This window comes from Gigantopelta aegis, chromosome 9, assembly GCF_016097555.1.
Source record: "Gigantopelta aegis isolate Gae_Host chromosome 9, Gae_host_genome, whole genome shotgun sequence".
NCBI classification, from domain to species: Eukaryota; Metazoa; Mollusca; class Gastropoda; order Neomphalida; family Peltospiridae; genus Gigantopelta; species Gigantopelta aegis.
The window spans coordinates 21,686,511-21,706,214 of record NC_054707.1 but is presented as its reverse complement, the minus strand read 5'-3'; the positions used below and the strand labels follow the sequence as shown (position 1 = coordinate 21,706,214).

General features: G+C 36.5%; 2 protein-coding genes across 10 annotated transcripts in view; both read left to right on the top strand.

Annotated features, from left to right (window-relative positions):
* The window catches only part of LOC121381155 (calpain-1 catalytic subunit-like), a 42,489-nt gene extending 35,933 nt beyond the window's left edge, over positions 1-6,556 (top strand). For 7 of the 9 annotated variants that reach the window (XM_041510323.1, XM_041510321.1, XM_041510326.1 and 4 more), the window contains 2 exons: positions 1,923-2,125; positions 5,559-6,556. The gene's annotated coding sequence lies outside the window, so the exon portion shown is untranslated. Of the gene's footprint in view, positions 1-1,922; positions 2,126-4,206; positions 5,539-5,558 lie in introns of those variants that run through there. The other 2 variants (XM_041510318.1, XM_041510317.1) reach the window with 2 other exon arrangements.
* A 12,971-nt stretch (positions 6,557-19,527) lies between these two features.
* LOC121381145 (serine/arginine repetitive matrix protein 1-like) overlaps positions 19,528-19,704 on the top strand; it is a 42,614-nt gene continuing 42,437 nt past the window's right edge. Inside the window, exon 1 of the mRNA XM_041510306.1 lies at positions 19,528-19,703. The gene's annotated coding sequence lies outside the window, so the exon portion shown is untranslated. The remainder of the gene's footprint in view (position 19,704) is intronic.

The window sequence follows — 19,704 nt, the reverse complement described above, 5'->3', positions numbered from 1 at the left end:
GTCTAGGAGCTAGTTCATACTCAAGACAAGAGGCAAAATCGTCTTCAGACTTGATCACACAAACTGCATAGTGTTCACAGGAATGATCTCTTCTCGCATTTTGACTGAGTTGGCGACACTAGACAGTGGAAGAACTTTGTCTTTCCGGTGCAGATGGATGTCCCCAAATGTCTTACCTACGATTTTCTGCATTGCGGCTGTACCAACTTGAGTGCAGAATCACAGTTTATCGTGTTTCCACGCTAGTGACATCAATTCCTAATTTCGTGGAATGGGACTATGGACTGTAAGCCAGTGTAGTAGAGTATCAGCATCTTTGTTGTCACGTAATTGGCAAGACATTCTCAGTTCGACATGTTGCTCACTGGTGGTATAGGCTATGCCACAAAATGTTTCAACGTGTTGAGTAATCTCACTGCAGCCTGGCATACCCAACACCCAACGACTGATAACGCTCTTGGGCATACCACGACCTCTGGTGAGACCACCCGATGTTTTCATTGTTCGCATTAGCACCTGTTCTATAGTTATGTCTGTCCATATTCCTGCCCACATTTTATCCGTCCGTCTGACTGTAAAGTAACCCCTGGAGGAGAATGCTTCAAACTCATCTGGCGACATCTTCTCTTCTAATGTTGACATCTGCTGAAGATATAGATGAGCACACTTGGCATTAGCTAGGTGAGGTGACGCACGGAAATGTGGGAGCATTTTACGTATTGTTTCACAAAAGGAAGCAAAAATCAGAGCTGACGAGAGGTTGCTGCCACAAGAGATGAAACTATTTCTGGAGAATTGTAGTTTGTTTGCCTTTAACGCCTATCGATGTAACCCATTATGTCCATTTTTTATATGTGTCAGTAGATCAGAGATTGTAATTAGAAATAAATGAAAAACCAACTGAAAATTTCGCTTGCCCACACGTGTTTGTTATTACTACATACTGTATGGGTTTGTGAGCTAGGGCTATATTCAGTGGAAACTGGGGTCCCCTATTTAGTATTTGGATGGGGATCTATTTCAGATGTGGGTGGGGGCATATCACAAGAGGAAAACAAAGTGAATAGAAGGGTAAACTCGTTCTCTTTTTAGCTTGGAGAAATCCGAACTATTTTTAACACCTGTCTCGTCAGACAGGCTAGGTAAGAGAGGCTCAGCTTTCCCCATGTTAATCCAATGGGCGAAATTGGCACATAACCATAACTTTTACTACTACTATTTCGACAAAATGAGCTGCCCTGAAAGCTTTTCACCATGTATTTCCATTATTCTACCCACAATATTATTTGTAATGCATGAAAAAGGTGTATTGATTCTTTTGAAAATCTTTATATATAGCTGTTTAACAATAGTGCTGAAGTGAATTAATGTTGTTATCCAGATTCGGAAATGTTCGTTTAATTCGGGCATAAATCAGTCTGCCCCCTCACTCCCACCCCTTTACCAAAAAGGGAGCCGATGACTACATTTGTGAAAATCTAATGAACATAAATTTAAAAGAATAATAATTCGTATTTAGGCCATGCAAAAGCCCTGTTGACATCTTCGTTTAAAACAATAACAACAAAGAAAAAAAAAAAAACCCACCCAAAAAACCCCAAACAACACCCCCCCCCCTCCCCGAACAACCACAACAACAACAACCCCAGAACAAACCAAGAGCAACAAAGAAAACCCTTTGCAAAACTGGCTCCAATAGTTAATAATCCATGAGCTTTAATGATGTCGTTAAACAAGACAAGCTTGTCTTGTGCTTAATATACAAAACAGAAAAACATTTTTAGGCAGAATATAATTTAACCTCTTGGTGACAGATATATTGTGAAAGAAATAAAACCACAATTTTGATAGTTCCAAATGTAATCTTTAACTACGGTCTTTGTATTTTATTTTACACTGAATTTATATTTAAAATCAAACAGTGGCAAAATAATGGACAAAAGGTGCTGATGAGTGACAACCTCACTAACTATGGAACTGGAATTCAGGTGGCATCCTTTTACCATGCTGATTCAGAAACAGCCAAGTATACGGTGCAAGCACGAACTCATGAACCAGTAAAAGTACAGCAAGATTTCTTGATTCGAATATACAGTCCTACGAACTTGACAGGCTTCAAATTCGAGTAAGTCTTTTAAAGTCGTAAAATCAGGCACACACGTTTTAACACAAACAGCTGCATCAGCAAACAAATGCTTTTTCACTGTTAAATGGTAGGCCTACCATCATTCGCATTTCTGGATCTCGATTGTTAAAAGCACATTATTCTAGATTTACAAAATAATTAACGGAACTACGTGGAATTACGGATTATCTTTCCTGAGTGAATGAATGTTGTAAACCCGAGCCCTTTGGCTTTTTTTCTTTTCTTCTTCTTTTTTTTCCTTTTTGTTTTGCAGGGTCAGGAATGCAGGCTCTTGGAAAAAAATAAATAAATTATTTTTAAAAATTTTATTCATTATTTATTTATTTACTTTTATTTATTATTACTATTATTATTTAAGTCTTATGTGGAACAAACTGTATTAGCATAATATATTCTTACTAAATGTGTATTGCATACATTTTACTTACTTTTGTAACAGCTTTTGCTTTCTGAAATGTCTTGAAAAAGCTAAATGTTTAATAGTTAGTCAGTGGTCACAATTTAGTGTAACTGTATAGATACAGTTTTCCAGCTAGACCAACAATTTAGGGACTAGTGTAATAACATCTATTTTTTAAAGGTCCTATGTCAACTATAATATTGTGTTATTTCCACAGTTATTTGTAATAAATAGCTACACATTAATTAACCCCACGCATAATCTTTCCATAATTAACTCTAGAATAATAATTATAGAAAAGTATTGTACTGGATGACAAGGGGGTTTCTCCAATAATTTGTTGCTAAATATTGCATGACCACCATTTTTGTTTCTTTGTCCATTGACCGCAAAGACTTGAGAATAAACATAGTGTGCTGCATGTGTATGCATTAGGGTATCACTAGTTAATGCGTGTGACACACTATCATTAATTTTCAAAAAAAGTAAAATATATTTTATACTAATAAATGTCATTGTTTTTATTGTAATCTTTTAAGACATATAGCTGAAGGTATAAATTTTATGTTTCAAAGCAAAAATTAATGTTAAAATTTAGCAGAGCCACCATTATTGCAACTTTGACATAGCACCTTTAATCAACATTATTACAATTAAATAATATTTGTGATATTTTAATGCAAATGATAATTAATTCAGTTATTTTCTCCATTAATTATTGTTGGTTCCACGTAAAATTGTAAATAATAATAATAATAATAATAATAATAATTATTATTATTATTAGTAGTAATAGTAGTAGTAGTAGTAGTAGTAGTAGTAGTAGTAGTAGTAGTAGTAGTAGTAGTAGTAGTAGTAATATAAATAAAGTAAATACTTAAATAAATAAATAAATAAAAATGAATAGAATTGTTTCCAAGAACTTGACCCTGCAAAAAAGAAAAGAAAGGAGAGAAAAAAAGATTGACTTTTTATGTAGATCCAAGAACAAGTAATTAAATGTGGTGTGAAAAAAAAAAAAAAAACCCCCAAAAAACCCGACAATAACAAACAAAACAATGTAATAACAACCACCAAAAAACCCGACCTATCCTACCTACAGTAACGTGTTTGGTATGATCCCAGAAAGACACAATTTGTTTTATTTATTTATTATTATTATTATTTAAAAGACAATTTACAATATTACTGAAACAGAACTAAGTCCCGGTTTTACGTGTAGAACAGTCTGCTGATCGCACAGTTCTGAAGATCGATATTCCAATATTAAAAATGCTTGAAACTATTTTCGACAGGTGTCATTTTGAAGAATCTTAACAAAACTTCCACAACAATAGCGGTTTTTATTGATAACAATAGACTTGTAAATGACATAAGCCAATTATCCCAGCCAGTTAATCGTCGTGTGATTTGTCTTATCACGTGACAAGGTCTGGGACAAGGTCTGATCAACTGCAGTTGAGTCGTTTCTTCGTTTTCATCATGCCACTGCTGGTTCATGACATGAATGGATTTCCAGTCTATCCCAATGTCGCCATAGGGTTTTGGTAATTGATGATTTGGATGAAAGATCACTCCAGTCTGGTCTTTCATCTTTGCCTTATGTTGTAAGTATAGGAGAGATGTTTTCAATCATCCAACTGTTTTTAATGAATTTCAGTTACATTCCAGCCCTCTTGGATGACCGGTAAAAGATTTTGTGACTCAACTTCAGTCCCAGTATCTTCTTTCCTGGTAACAGCACTTTATGAATAGTTGTTGGTCAGCTGTTTTTATCCTGACTAAGTGGTTCATTAGTCAACTCCGTATCATCAGCACCCTCGGAATCCATTTCTTGGACTGCAGTGTGCCTCTTGACAAGCTGTGCTCGGAATTTTAGACAGTTTTTCTGCATTTGTGTGTTTTCTTCATGGCCGATGCACAACAGCTAGATTGTAACTAAGCTTGTGACAAATAAAAACTATTTCACTCAGGACATAAATATGATAATATCTTGTAACTCGTTTATTATCCTGTATACATTTTACAGTTGCAGTGTTTCACGAGGGACATAAATTTGATAATAACTGATACCGAATTTGTTATTATAATTATTATCTAAGCTTTTTGTTTTCTTAAAAGCCTTTATTTTCTATATACATACACTTACTTGTATTTAGAAATGACGTAAACCACTTTACAGACTGTTCTGAGTATTGCAATAACTTTATATTTTAATCACGTTCACTGATAATTTTTAAGAACCAAAGTTCTATATATTAGGCTAAAATAAAATCTATAATGAACTGCTTTAAACTAACATTGTATTACAACTTTAATACTGAAAACAAAACGCCGTAAACGCAAACTTTAAACTACGTGATGTCGTTTTGTGCGTTTGCCAAATCGTGATGACGTCATATTTAGCACCGACGAGGTCATTAGAACAATGGTTTGTAAGTGTCAAATCATCCAATAGTAGTGGGTTACACCAATGCAGAATATTTGAATGCTATTTTTTTCCGAAACGAAAGATGCAAGTACATACCAAAGTATTACTGTATGAGACCAAATGCTATTAAATATGATCTATTCTGTAGCACGAATATTAGTTTATTAAATAATACTTGTAAATTTTTAGATAACATTATGAGAACATTTATGCCCCCACGTTAATCTTGTATTATTATATTATATATGTAGAACTGCTGTATTATTATATTGCACATACTGTAACTATGTGCTCATGTATCACTTGTTATGTGATCTGAGTGTAAATAAAGATGTGTTCTGTTCTGTTCAGAATAGTTGTTCCTGAGAAAATATGAAAAATAAAGTTAATACATCTATATGTTACAGACACAGTAATGTATATATTACCAGTAACGTAATGTTAACTATATTACAGGTAGAGGAAATGTGCATCACTGGTAAAGATCTATACTGTACCTACTAGGTCATACTTTAAAATGTGTTTGATTCATTATAATGTGTGTGTGTTTTTTTTTTTTTTTTTTTTTTTTTTTTTTTTAGATAAATACAGAATTATGGACATCCAAAGAAAGACCGAGTGCTAAAATGTTGAAAGTGTTTGTTTTAATTTTGCTTTCATTTCTTCGTATGCCGTTACATAATAATGTAATAATAGTGTGAAATATTTTTAATATCATATATTGGTGCAATGTGCCATGCTATTCAAATTGAAAGGGTGCATACATTTGCATATAAACGTGTTTTTTTAATCTATGCCCTCACATAAACCTAATCTTATGGTTTATGCAGAAACTGGCAGATATCCTCTCTGTATCACAACGATTTTTAAATCTGTTAAATATTGAACACGTCTGTTACAATTGCCTTCCACTAGATTATGTAAGCAACCCTATATAATGCTTTATAATTTTTGTTGTAAAAGGAAAACAGAATTGGGCAAGTCAGATGGAAAATATGTTATGCCGTAATGGCTTTGGCTATGTCTGGATGTTTTAGGAAATAGGCGACGTTAAAACGTTTTTAACAACTTTAAGATTAAGACTTACATAAATTGTAGTGATATATATTAATGGTTTAGATCATTTAAGTCGACTATACTTGTTGAAACACATTTGGACAGGAAAGTATATAATCTTAGAAATGCATTTAAAAGCTTGAGACTTGGCTATATTGACATTAATGCCCATAAAAATAAATACAGACATGACCTGTCCAAAAATTGTTCTGTTTGTCTTGATGAATTCCATTTTATTTTTATATGCACATTGTATAATAATTTAAGAATCAAATACCTGCCAACAAAATACAGATGTGAACACAGCAGACTTAAAATGATATATTTTTTTTTAATACAAAAAGTAATGCTTATAAATGGAAATTGAGTAAATTTATCTTTGATGCCTTGAGAGCTCGAAAGGTATTCTGTAATAATAACCCCGTGCAAACAGACTGAGTGAAACCATATTAGTAAACAGCTAAATGAGATAATAAACAGAATCCTTTAGCTCTTTGTAACATTTTATGTGTGACTTTTACTGTTGTTTGTGTGTGTTTGTGGTGTGTGTTCATATAATGTGTTATGGGTGCCATAACGGGTAATCAGTAAATTTTGTTTGCCTATCCTAATATATATATAGTTTGGCTAGTCTGTCTGCAGGAGGTGTGATATAATGATGTATCGTGCCAATGACCGGTGATCAATGAACTATATTGATTTGTATCTATATGTATGTATATATATATATATATATATATATATATATATATATATATATATATGTATATGTATGTGTGTGTGTGTGTGTGTGTGTGTGTGTGTGTGTGTGTGTGTATATAATGTAATATACATGTATCGTGCCACTCATTGTTACAGGGTGATCAACCCAAGAACAAATAAACTATATTGATTTGTATCTATATGTATGTATGTATATATATATATATATATATATATATATATATATATATGTATATGTATGTGTGTGTGTGTGTGTGTGTGTGTGTGTGTGTGTGTGTGTGTGTGTGTGTGTGTGTGTGTGTGTGTGTGTGTGTGTGTGTGTGTGTGTGTGTGTGTGTGTGTGTGTGTGATATTATGTTATATACATGTATCGTGCCACTCATTGTTACAGGGTGATCAACCCAAGAACAAATAAACCATATTGATTTGATGTTAATGGGTGATTTTAGCTCTTAATAACCAATGACGTGTCAATCTCAAACGACGTCATCCCAATATACAGGGCTTTAGATCTCACTAATTTGGGCACAGCGGGGACCGTTGTCTTTTCTGGGCACAGGAAGGAAAGTTGTCAGTATTCAGAAATGTATTTCAAATTATTTTTATGTAATTAAACTTAACATTTCAGTGGTTTTGAGGAGGAATATTTTGAGGTCAGCATGTTTGTAATTAATTAGGGCATGATTATTTTGGGCATATGTATTTCGGGCACAACGTTCATCGTCTCTACTTTGCTGCAATCAAAAACCTGGTATGAGTGGATACAAAATGAAATCATCATTTTAAAAAAACTCTGGCATTGTTGGTCCCATCTCAAGGAATTCGCACCCCTTCTCGCATCAAAAGGCCTACCTACGCTCGTAACTACACATAACCCCATTTATTGCGTATTTATTTATTTACATATTGTGGTATATATTCATAAGAGTAATATCGTGCAATAAAGAAAAACAACACAACTTGTAGAAGGTTTTCTACATTATATTTTTTTATTTATTTTAAAACCCCTGTGATATTGTTCTTTGCAGCAGCTCTATACACTGTTTTATACTTTAATCATTCATTGTTTTTCTCATTTGCAAATATACTATTTTAAGTAAGCAATGCATAGAGAAGATTGTATGTATTACAACTATCTAAATGTTTTAATTTCATTTTTTTTCTGTGATAATTGGGAATGATTGTTGTTTTGTATATATTGTTGTCAAAATATGAACGACATTATGTACTTTTATCTAAATTTGTTTGTCTATGTCTTTTTTATTTATATGTACTCATTTATCAAGCAGTTTATGATTTGCATAGTATTTGCTGGAAAAAAAAAAAAAGAAAAAAAATGAAAAAAGAAGTTGGATGCATTCATTTGATTATGTTTTAGTGATTATTAATAAAAATTTTTTTACCAAACATGTGCTTCTTTAAGGTGTATACATGTACAATTTTCTCTTCATAACCCAAAATAAGTCTAAACGGTATGATAAACACTACCCAAGTAATCCAAAAGACAAAGCCAAATTGATGGAATAATAATGACGTAGCATTTTATTTATCATGACATACACCCCAAGACAAATCACTACAACAGAACCGCGGTGGCCAGGCACCGACTAATACGCCTACCCCAGCCAGGGTTTTGCCCTGGCAGCACAGCTGTACACTCCCTAGGGTCTCCAAATGGAGGGCCCCCTAGGTCCAACAATGTGAATGCATATATACCCGTTCCCTCCGAGTGTCCACCAACGAAAGGTCGGGTCCACCTACCTAAGACATTATAGCTTATCTATCTCAAACGAGTGTTACCAACGTAGAGATTACTGTGCCCGACCACCACACCTCCGCCACAGGACTGTCTATACGAGGACATACCAGTTCTAATACTACTTACAGATCACACATATAGTCCAATAGCTGTAAAAAAAAACCCCAAAAAACCCATCAATAAAATGCCTGCAAACCATCCTGGAACGTATTTAAAACGACCCCGTCTCCACTGAAAAACCCTTGATCCGTGTCAACGATGGCATGCCTTAATCTATATCCCCTATTTTCGCAAACCCACTTCAACCCATGATTCACTTGCTTGCGTTTATTCTCTATTCCCGAATGCGACTGTGCTCCGTGGAAGCAATGTTGACCAAATGATTGTGACATGTAGCATGTTTGATCTCTCCCAAATCTCGAAATATCATATCCCAATTCTTTCCCTGAATACTGAACCAGATCATTTGAGCCCAAATGATTCAGGAATGGTGTCAGGTGTGGAATACCTTTTTAAGTGTTTGCGTTATGAAAGACACCAGGTTACTGAACTTCTGTCCCCGTAACTATTTCACCCGGCAGTTGTTCAATCCAAGATAGAACCAGTTGGATGGCTAACTGCTCTCCGATATGCCCAATACATTAAACAAGATTCCACCATCCAGATATGTAAAAACCGACACACATCATAACCGATTCAAATCAACCATGCTATTCGAATATAACAAAGGTAGGTGTTTAAACTCCACCCCACCCCCCACAACGTAATCTCCTCTGTACGGACTCATTGTATAGCTGCTGTAGCTCCAATTCGGAAAAAAATGTGCCCGAAAATATCTGTAGAAAACGTAAATGTTTTGCTAAGAATTTTGAGAACTGAACATGTTACCACTTTGCCAAGTGTACAAATAAGTAAAAAACGTCCCCTGGACCTAACTTACAAATATTCTTGCAATGAATGAACAGGGCATATCAGATAATTTTGTAGTTGAGATAATCTTATCGTGGTACCAGCACCTAACTGGTCATTTTTGGATTGCCTGATGGTAATTTTCATCATTGTTTGGTGCATGGAAATACAGACAGAAATATTTCCTTCATTGTCTTTAACTGGTCTGGCTTGCTCTACTTGCCCGACAGTATTCTAGTGGTGTCTCATGTTCACGCTGCATGCAGGCTGTCAATGTAGTTGCTCTTGCCGGTTTGTTACACTCCTCTTTACGTCCCTGTTGGCTTCTGTATACTCGTCCTGTGTCTTTGCGTTTGCTGCTCTTATTCAACTGTTGTTTACTGCTGACTTCTTCTCCTTCCGCACTTGAATCCTGCGTAGGGATTCTGCTGTGATCCAATCTTTCTGTTGCTGCTTCTCCAGGCCAACCACTTCTTGGCAAGTTGATGTCAGTGCCTCTTTAATGTTCTACCACTGGATGTTCAGGCCAGATTCTTCGTCATGCAGCTCTTGTAGCACTTGGAATTGGTCAGCAAGGTTCAGCTTGTCTTGCTCTCTTGTCTATGGATCTTTAAGGAGTCAACATTGTACTTTCGTCTTTGTTGCTGTCTCAGACCGGCCTCGGTAGCGTCGTGGTTAGGCCATCGGTCTACAGGCTGGTAGGTACTGGGTTCAGATCCCAGTCGAGGCATGGGATTTTTAATCCAGATACCGACTCCAAACCCTAAGTGAGTGCTCCGCAAGGCTCAATGGGTAGGTGTAAACCACTTGCACCGACCAGTGATCCATAACTGGTTCAACAAAGGCCATGATTTGTGCTATCCTGCCTGTGGGAAGCGCAAATAAAAGATCCCTTGCTGACTCTCGTAAAAGAGTAGCCTATGTGGCGACAGCGGGTTTCCTCTAAAACAGTGTCAGAATGACCAACAGTTGACGTCCAATTGCCGATGATAAGATAAAAAATTAATATGCTCTAGTGGCGTCGTTAAATAAAACAAACTTTACTTTACCATCCATGTTTCTTCAGCTTACGTTTCAGTGTGGCAACCAGCATGTGATGGTCGAGTGCCACGTCAGCTCCCCTTTTCACTCTTATCTTTTGAAGTGACCTCCTCAATCTCTTGCCAATTCTGATATGATCTATCTGATTTTCTGTCACATGGTCCCGTGACACCCATGTGGTCTTGTGTATCCTTTGGTGTGCAAAAATGCTGCCACCGATGACAAGCTTGTTCAGTGCACATGTGTCCGCAAATCTCTCTCTATTTTCGTTCCTTTCTCCAACCCCATGGATTCCCATCACTTCTTCATATCCATGGCTGTCCATTCCAATCTTCGCATTGAAGTCTCCCATAAGGATTGTCACATCCATTTCTCTGCTCTTGTCCAGGATGCTTTGAAGTCTGCTGTAGAATAGGTCTTTCGTTTCTTCGTCACTGCCATTTGTTGGTGCGTAGTACTGGATGCCATACATCTTGATTTTCTTCTGCTTTTATTTTCTTCTGCTTTGATTTCTTCTACTTTGATTTTCTTCTGCTTTGATTTTCTTCTTATTTGTTCTGAAGGATGCTGTGATTATCCTCGGTCCATGTGCTTCCCATCATATCAAAGCTCTTGACAACATGCGAGCTACAGTGTGTGTGTGTGTGTGTGTGTGTGTGTGTGTGTGTGTGTGTGTGTGTGTGTGTGCATCATCTTCTTCATGTCCCAAGAAGAGTATCATCTCGGCTGTATTTATCCTTCTCTGTCCCGTCGTTGACGATCTTATCTCGCTGATGCGAATCCCCAGCAGTATGAGGCTGTAGTTGTTCATTTCCGCTGCTACTTGCGCTGTCTTTCCTGTTTGGTACATGGTTCTAACGTTCCACGTTCCCATATTAATCTGCTTGGTCGAAAGAAGAGTGCTCGGCTCTGCGGCTTTTGTGGCCTCTCAGCTTTCACCACACGACGTCATAGATCCTCGAGATAAAGACCATTCCTCTTCCAGGCGAGAGTTCTCTGTAAATTATTTTGTCGACGTTTGTGTAGCAAGTGGATTTTTTACGATGTGGGGGTGCTAGCCCCACGCTCAACCCTCCACCTTTCTCATCCGGGCTTTGGCGGAGTTAAACACTGTGCACCATATTATATTAACAAGGAGTTACCTTGGAAGTTGCCCCCGAGCCACCCTGTGTTTGTTATTTATGGGTTCGATGTGCACTACTGAACACATCTCTATTATATGATAAACATTCTGTTTAGTTTCAGAATTGTGTGTTGATTGATTTTGCACTGTGCACTTATATATGGATGGGGCGCTAGGTGGGAAATTGACCCTGAGCCACCCTGTTTTGTTATATAGTATTGAACACCTCTTTATCAAGTGATACAAATTCTATGTTTACTTTCAGAATTGTGCATCCGGTTATTCGTTTCAATACAATCAGTATTAGTAGATTTTAGCGTGCATTACCACTTTGCTTTATTTCTGAGCCATCCCATATTATTGTTTATTCCTAAGTCACTCTAAGTTGGTTTCTAAAGAGTGTTAATTGCATCTTGCAGAAACATATTCTGAATGTTGAATGCTGTTCTGTCAGAGCAATATTCAATATTGAATGTTGAACGTTGAATATGGAAATCTAGGGATTTATGAAGGGGGCGCGCCGGGCATGGTAAGAGGTGTAATCAACAGGCTTTTATTTAAAAAAATATATCTTCGACATCGGCTGTACATACGCCAGTATTTTGTAAAATAATGCCAGTAGCGTTAGATACGTTTCTTAAGCAACTCGTTGTAAGATAAATGATATCCAACGGCCACTCATGCTGTATTCTCCAAGTCTGCAACGGACATTTTGGGTGATACATTAGCGAGGTTTGGTATCTCAAATGACTGTAATTTTATTTATATGACTAATCCATATTTAGAGATGAAGGTCCTTTAAAATATTTTGATTTTTAAAAAAAATTACAATTATTTATTGGGTACCAAGCCAAAACAAGAGTGCAAACAATGACTGTCGTAATATTTATAATGTAGCAAGAGAAAACCTAGCCGCCCCACTAAAAGAGGGTAGGCGACATTTATAGATCTCCCTGGCCATCAGGGGGCGCTGCTTGCTTGGGTCCATATCTGAAAATGTTTGTAATGGGTCAAGGTGTATACGTACTAAATGTCATGCTCTTAAAGCAGTGTCAATTTCTATGTTAACCTCCCTATTAAAAGGGGATGGGTGACATATGTAGATCATACCTGGCCACTAGGGGGCGCTACTGACTTGGGTCCATATCTAAAAATGTTTTTAATGAGTCAAGGTGTATATGTAGTAAATATCATGCTTTTAATTGGCAGCGATTGCCAGAAAATTACACGGCTTGGTCTCTGGCTGTAATGAGAGCGTATATGACTGTCCAAATGTCCGTCTAGCTCTCTTACAGTCAGAGTACTCGGGCTACCTCTCCGCAGACCCAATGTCAATTTCCTTACGACTCCTCTGATTTTCCTATGTACGGTATAACAATATTTTGAATGTCTACTTGTCTTCTCCTCATTTGTAAACTTTGTTTTTTGGAATGTTTTCTTAATTCAAACAAAAATATCAGGGTACAATCTTATGCAGATTCCTTAAAAACGAGTCAAACGTAAAATAGACAGGTTTATTGGGTAGCCCGGTGTTTCACGATACTCTTATAGTCCGCCCCATCCTCCTACAAAGATGTTTTTCTAAATAGTACAATTGTTTTTTAATTATGATATTTCCTTCAAAAACAGACTGGTGCATTAGTAATGTTCGAACAAACAATTTTCAATAGCACTTTTGCATTGGATTTTTTCCCAGCGTTATTAAACCTGAAACATGCACCCAGTTTATGGTTATTGTAAGAATTTGGAAAATGACGTCATTGGAATGCTGACGTCATTCAAATTAAAATTAAGCTATTGGTAGGTAGAACAACGAAAAATTAAGAAATAAATATGTGGTCAAACTTTTTATTTCAAGCAAAAATATGTACCAAAAATTTTAAATTAATGAACACCGGACGGAAAAATATTTAGTGATTAGAAAGTTATAGCCCTTTGAAGTTTGGCGTGCTGTGAAATATGTCTGCCAAATTTGAATCGCTTTTCTAAACTTGCCGGTTAAACTCAACTACTAATCACCATGTGTATATTTCACTTTAAAATTGATCTGAAACACGCAAAAATATTATTCTGGAATATGTAATAGTGTTCTTGAAGCCACTGGAAAATGGTAACATATACCATTATAATATTACAATGTAACCATTAACCCTAACGTCGTTATAAACGTAAAATCGGAAAATAAGCAATACAAAGTGACGTTGTTGTTTTCACAACTTAATATATTTAGTTAGCCTATCAGGACAATGCAACGATACCCCATTCTTTTCCAACTTCTATTATGCACAAATAGTGAAACAATGTTACATAAAAAATAAAGGCAGTGCACATGGGCGATTGAATGAGCACGTGACGAAAGCTAGTGGCAGGGACTAGTCCATTGTAATACAATAGTCTAAAACAGTCTATTTAATGATAGTGAAAATATTTTGAAGAAAAATAAAGTTGGTGGTGGGGGGAGGGGGTGACGGGTCTTTTGGGGGTGGTGGTGGTGGTTTTGTTTTTGTTTTTTTGGTGGGGGGAGTTCTTGATTTAAGCTGAGTAACAAAAAATACATTTGGAAAAAAAAATATAAAAGGCTGAATTTTTTTTTTTTTTAAATGATAATAATACAAATGTGATTAATGATAGTGAAAATATTTCGAAGAAAAATAAATGTTGTTGGGGGTGGGTGGGTGACGTGTCTTCTTTTTTGGGGGTGGTGGTTTGGTGGGGGAGGTCTTGATAATAATAATAATAATAATAATAATACAAATGTGATTATTGCATGCCACTGTAAATATCGATAGAAAATATGCGTGTTCGTCTGGGTTATATGTTTGTTTTTGTTCTGGTTTTGTTGTTGGTTTTTTTTTTTTTTTTTGGGGGGGGGGGTGGGGGTGGAGGGTGGGGCGTGTGTGTGTGTGTGTTTGCCGATGGGGAGGGGTATTTTGTATTTTATTTTCGAGTGGGGTTGGTGTTGTTACTGGGGTGCTTTGGGGGTGGTGGTGGACTGGGCTATTTGTTTTTGTTTTATTTATGGTTATTTATTTTGATTTGCCTGCCAGTTATGCTTACAATCATGTGTACAACAATGTCTTCATCTAACATGTTGGACATCTAGGCCCTACCTATCTTGAAAAATCGACATGCAAGACCAACATGTTTATACAAATACTAATGTTACAGTTACTAGGTCGATGTTTTTAGGATAAATTATTTTTGCTGATATTACAGCAACATTTGCAATTTAGCATGTTTATAATACAATTTAATATACATATAAAATTAATTTGAAGCATTGAAACGAAATATTTTGTAAAACAGGCGCCTGTGCAGGAAATTGTATAGAGGTCAAGACTGTGGCTAGCAAAGGTTTGTGTGTGTGTGTTGAGATGGGGGTGGGGGTGGGGTCATGTTTCCCTGGAAAATACATTAAAAAAGAACATGCAATATAGCATGTGGAGGAGGGTACTGTGTGCTGATCGGAATATTACCTAAAAATATCTAATTTTTTTTTATTATTTAACTATTAAAATTGTGCTACTGTCACACACAATTCTTTAGAAAAACTGTAGGTGTATTTCTATGAAGTTATGCTAATTAATGTGAGGCGAGATTGCAGCTTTAAAAAAAAGGAAGACAATTTTCATGCAAGAAACAACCAAAACAATGTAATTGTGGGTGAGAGCTCGCTAGCCATAATGTATTTGGGCTAGATTAACCTCCGATATTTGACACATGGTCAGTTATAACAAAACGCAATTTCAGCAACTTAGGCCCTGATATTTATTTTTAAAAACTAAAACACATGTAACACACTAGGCAGTGCCACCTTGAAGCGATGCATTATGGGATTGATAAAATGGCTGCCGCCATGACTGCTGAGACAACCCCAGTTAGGACACCTTGCGGACAAATGCGCTAGGGTGAAATGACTTGAAACTTCAAAGAAAACATAGAAATAGGTTCAATTTAACAACTGAATATGTGAACTCGATGTGCCGAAGTATAGAAATATATTCAAAATCCATTTGAAGTTCATTGTTTTTCAAAGTACATTTAAAATATCACATTTCTTTATCAGTGACAAAATCGACCTTTCTCTATAATGAGCCACGTCTTAAATACCTCAAAACACACTTCTAAAAGAAGCCATTGACGTCAGACGCCGCGTTAAGACAAAATTATCATGTGACCCTATCAGCTGTAAAAATGGCCGCGACGTCATACTTTTTACGCGACGTCATTGATAGCTCTCTTGAAAATCGTTATTGGTGTAGTTTTAACCGAATTACAAATTAAATAAATATATCAGCTGGTAAGACGATAAAACGCTGTGTATGTACATGTATTCAATATCACTGTATTTTATTGGGAAGCTGTAATATTTGTGTTGAAAACTGAGTCATTTAAGCTGGTGGCAGATATGCAGCGCAAAGTGACGTCAAACTTTGTCATACCCACTATTGGTAATATTAGTGCTGCGCCACATCAAAATAAAAACTAGTCTACTAACCTTGACCCCCATGAAAATAATTCCGAGTGCAGACAACGCAGTTTACATGTCAGTATGTTTTTATTTTTCATAATTGTAGACAAAATATTAAGTTTAAGTTTTAAAAGATAAAAATATATAAAATGTAGCTTTTGTCAAATATATCATATAAAAAAATTACTGGTTGGATATGTTATATTTATTGTGTACGAATCCAAAACAAGTCTGCGAAGAATGACTGTCGTCGACCTTTATAAAAGTAGGAGAAAATCTAGTCGTCCCACTGAAAGGGGGTGGTCAACATTTGTAAATCCTCCATGGCCACCAGGGGACACTGCTGACTTGGGTCCATATCTGAAAATGTTTGTAACGGGTCAAGGTGTATATGTACCAAATTTCATTTCAGTGTCAAAGTTTATGTTAGCCGCCCCACTAAAATGGGGTTTGGTACATTTGTAGATCCTCCCTAGTCACCAGGGGACGCTGCTGATTTAGGTTCATATATGAAAATGTTTGTAATGTGTCAAGGTATATATGTACCAAGTTTCATGCTTTTAACCCATAGTGTAATTTTTTTTTTTTTATCCGCCCCACTAAAAGTGGGTGGGGGACATTTGCAGATTCTCCATTGGCACCAGGGGGCGCTGCCGTCCCTGGTCCACTTCTGAAAATGCTTGTAATGAGTTAAGGTATATAATTAACCTAATTGCGTAATTTTAACTAGGTGAATATATATATATATAATATATATTAAGTTTTTCCCCCTCCCCCCCCCCCCCCCTCCCCAACCCCCCCACAACAACAACAACAACAACAACAACAAAACAAAACAAACACAAAACCCAACAAAACAATAACAACAATAACAACCCACATCATGGATCCGTGTCTGCAGAAGTAAATGTTTGTTTTGTTTAACGACACCACTAGAGCACATTGATTTATTAATCATTGGCTATTGGATGTGAAATATTGGTAATTCCGACAGTCTTAGAGAGGAAACCCGCTACATTTCTTCTAATTGCTACTAATGGGGTAAATGTAGGTCGGTTTTGGATCTGGTTTTGGGTGTTATTTCTCGTTCCAGCCAGTGCTCTCTATGTCTGTGTGGTGCAAAATGACCATATGACCATATGTTTGACATCCAATAGCCGATGATTAATAAGTCAATGTGCTCTAGTGCTGTCGTTAAGCAAAGCATTTTTTTTTTTTCAAAGTTGACAATGCATATTATGAGTTTCATGTTCTATTTATTCAGTCATAATGGTTTTAAATGTTTCATATTATATATTGGTGCAGTGTGTCGTGATAATGGGTGATTTTAGCTCGTAACAACCAATGACGTGTTGTTGAAGTCCATAATGTCCCAATTGCCCAATTGCCCCATCTTGGGCCAAGTGGTGCCATATACTTTGTTACATTTGCTTAAATCGTTCAGCACATTAATTAATCATCGGCTATTGGATGTCAAACAATTTGGTAATTCTTGAGAAAACCTGTAACATTTTTTTCACTAACAGCAAAGGGTCTTTTATATGCACTTTCCCACAGAAAGGACGGCACATACAATTTGTTTTTGATATACCAGTCATGGGTCTCTGGTTACACTATTTAAAGGCATGTGGACATTTTCGAAACTGTGCGTGCCCAAACGAGTGGGATTTTCGCTCGGTTGTAATCCGTTCGCTTAAAATGGACTACAATGAAGGGTCGATCATCTTGATGAAACTATTGGGTTTTCCTATTACAACCATTGATTCATGAATGTGTCTGCGTGTACCTACTATCTATGTATATATGTATGTATGTATGGATGTAGGTATATATGGATGGATATACCTACAGGTAGGTGGGTGGGGTTGGAACACGAGAACTTAGGTACGTAGGCCTATACACATATAAATGTATCGATGGATAGTTTAAAGTTTGTTTTGTTTAACAATACCACTGGAACACGTCGACTGATTTATTAACCACCGGCTAGTTTTAAAGACGAAACCCGCTAGTAGCAAGGGATCTTTTGAGTGCACCACCTACATACCGGATAGCACATACCACGGTCTTTGATATATCACTCGTGGCGTACTGGATGGAACGATAAATGGTCCAATGGGTCCACCGAGGGGGATCGATCCTAGACAGACCGCGCATTAGGCGAGCTATCTACCACTTGGCTACATCCTGCCTCGAATGGATGGATGCATGCATGTATGTTTTTGTGTGTGTTCATGCGTTTCTGCGTTTTTGTGTGTGTTCATGCGTTTCTGCGTTTTTGTGCGTGTTCATGCGTGCCTATATGTGTATCTGGTTATGTAAATGTGTTTGTGCGGGCATATTTGGCTATGTCCCTGTTTTGGCGATAAATTAATGTTGACTTTCACTTACATTTATACGTCGTATTTATCTTACAGTCAGCGTATTTCCCATTACTCAACCCATATGATGATATCCCGGTTCTTCTTTCACAAAAAATATATTTTGATCACTGTATATTTTGTGATATTGCCCTTCCTCAATTTGCTCTGTCTCTCTGTCCTCTCTGTCTCAGTCTGTCTCTCTCCCCCCCCCCCTCTCTCTCTCTCTCTCTCTCTCTCTCTCTCTCTCTCTCTCTCTCTCTCTCTCTCTCTCTCTCTCTCTCTCTCTCTCTGTCTGTCTCTCAATTGTATTGTGTTGTGTTGTATTGTGTGTTGTGGTGGTTGTACGTGTGTTGGGGCCCATTTTGTAATAAAGATCCATTTTGTAATAAATAACCATTATGTAATAAAATAACGAACCATTTTGTAATAAGTACCTATTTTGTACTAATAAAAAAGGACCCATTCTGTAATAAAAACGACCCATTTTGTAATTAAAAAATAGGTGCCCATTTTGTAATAAAAATTACCCATTATGTAATAAATACTTTAAAACGTTGGAATATGACACAGGTATTAAATATATATTTACAAATTTAATTAATTTTAAACATTCGGTGAGATAGTGTCTACCTGTGATGCGAGACGTTTAAGGTCGATCCCTCTAAGTTGATCTTACGTAGACCAATTGACATTCCCTGTTTCATCCAGTGCTCCACTACTGATATATCAAAACCTAGGTATGTACTGTGGTTAGTGGCCAATGCGGAGGGCAATATATCTTCAGTAGTCTTTGTATGAAATTATCGAAGCATCTGACTAAAAATATCTGACATTTATATTTCGGCAATTATCGTAATCACAACGTCTTTTTTTCAATATCTGCTGAAAGGGACTTGCCTTTAAGGTCATTTTTCTCAGAAAATTTATATTAAGGCCCGTAGCCAATAGGTCGATCGCCCCCCCCCCCCCCCCCCCCCCCCCCCTCCTAACGGTGGCTTTTTTTTTTCAATATGCGAGATGACATCTTGGGCAGTTGGGACATTTTGGGCTTTAACACGTGTCAGTCTCAAACGACGTCATCAGAATATGAGTGAAAACAAACATGACGTCATCATTTTTTAAAAAGCCCACGATAACGCGTGTTTGGTTCCAGTGCTAAATTGTTCAAGAAATGTTCTATTTAAGAAAGAGTTATTTTACATTCAGGATTTTGCATAACCAAATTCACCATATGCATAATTTTATTCATTTCTGTCGGTCATAAGGCTTATGATTCATTGGG